At 42.2% G+C, this 2,030-nt stretch overlaps 1 pseudogene; it reads left to right on the forward strand.

Moving 5' to 3' along the window:
• Positions 1-233: 233 nt before the first annotated feature.
• LOC101612887 lies at positions 234-678 on the forward strand (annotated as a pseudogene).
• Positions 679-2,030: the final 1,352 nt, after the last annotated feature.

Genomic DNA, 2,030 nt, shown 5'->3' on the forward strand with positions numbered 1-2,030 from the left:
GTGCTACGCAGGCTGCTGCAGAAAAAAGCCATCAATGCTCACACAGCAGTGTAACCCCCACGATATAACACTGACTTCCCAGGCAAGGTGGTGTAATAGTGGCATGATATCTATGGGATTAACTAACCACTTTCAGATTAGACTTGATACCATCTCTACAAGAGAAAATTCATTCCTAAACGGAGTCAATAGCCTATACCTATGGAGGCTATAGACTCTATGGGGAAACCCAAATGAGCAAGACCTCACAGCCAGCCAGTTCTCCAGGAGCGAACGGAATCAGTGTCATTCATACCCAGGCACATGCCAGCAGCTTGCAGCAGGTTCCTCGGCTGGTGCCTGCGGCCTCTGGGGGAGGCAGTGCTGTGCCTCCAAGCAAGCAGAGCAGAGAGAGTCCCGCCTGGATTGCAGCATTGACGAGCACAGCCAGTGCAGAGAGAGCAACAACATGGCTTGAAAAAGAGCCGCTTGAAAAGCAAGCAGAAAGCGCAAGACACCCTGAAAAGAGTGCATCCGCTCAAGGAAGAGAACACACGCTTGGAGGCAAAAACTAAGTTGCTGACAAAGGAATTAAGTGTACTGAAAGATTTGTTTCTTGAGCACATGCACAACCTTACAGAAAACGTGCAACCCATTAGCACTGAGAATTCAACAAGTTCTGATAATCCAGGGCAGTAGACCTCACTCTTCCAGACTTCACAGCCTGTGGCTTGAGCGTTAAGGTGTGACCGCCTGCACCACCACCCCACCCCCGCCAATGGCTGACTGCGGCCTGTCCATCACTCAGATCCATTGAGCTTGTTTGCAGCATCAGCCCTGGAGAGCCGATTAACTTGACTCATGTTTCTGATCTTAAGTGGGAATGGATTTTTGTAGGGATTTTAAAAAATTAAGGTAAATATTCTTAATAAATCCTGCTTCCCAGAAATGCTTCTTTTTCAGATTGATGAAAGGAATGAGAAGCGGGCAGGTCATGCAGAAGGTTAAGGGCTTTAATGGATATGATTACTCCGATTAAGAAAAGCTGAACTCCATCTTTGTTCATATACTTGTGATTTTTGTTCTGAATTGTGTATTGTAAATCCTAGTGCCATAGAAACCAATCACTTTGTAATTTGGCACAATTTTATATACAACGTGTTTCTTTTACTATAATTAGGACTGTTTTCCCTAACAACTGCAAGTTTTTGAACAATAATGACAGGTTAAGTAAAAAATCCAGAACAAAACAAAACAAACTGTATCTTAAAGGTACTGTGTAGCTAATTGGGTGGAAAATATAAACAGGAAGCAAAGGGATTTGGAGGAAAAAGCAGTAGGGGTGGCAGGCTCATGATTTGGGGGATCCTGTAGCTTCTCTTCTTGGATTGGCATTTCCTTACACCCTAAAAAGTACCTCAGCTTTTACCCATTTGAATCTTATTTTTTTACGTCTTGCTTTTTTTCTTTTCCAGTGGTCTGTGGTAAATAACATCTCATAACTGGTCCAAATGCTAAAAATAAGTGACTGCTGCATGCTCAGCCCTTGATGGTACACCTATATGATCCCCCTCAAGGCTTGGAAAACACCATGGAAGTGGGAGCAGAAAGAATGTAAGATCTGGAGGATGGGAAGGGATGCTGTGGAACTCTGTTTCCTGGATACAACATGGCCATTGCACTCATGAACTCATAACAGCTGTGGTTGCCTACACAAAACAGTTTCAGTCAACATTCTTTCATAGACTGGGGAACTCTTTAGAAGCCTTCACTCTCTGAAGAGCTATTGACAGTTAGTTACTACTGGGGAGGGGTTATCATTCTCTCCAATGCTATGTTCACTAGTAAGTGGGGAAAAGAAGAATGGGTTCAGCAGGTGTGGGAAAAAAAGATAGTAAAAATTAATTAACAAAAGATAAGTAGGAATCCATATGTTCAAAACATGACATATGTATGAAATTGTCAAAAATAATAAAAATAAATCTACTCTCAGTTTCATTATTTCAAAATTAATTGCAAGACTATTCCCCAGTTTTAATACTGATTTCTCA

This window comes from Jaculus jaculus, chromosome 4, assembly GCF_020740685.1.
Source record: "Jaculus jaculus isolate mJacJac1 chromosome 4, mJacJac1.mat.Y.cur, whole genome shotgun sequence".
Taxonomy (NCBI): Eukaryota; Metazoa; Chordata; class Mammalia; order Rodentia; family Dipodidae; genus Jaculus; species Jaculus jaculus.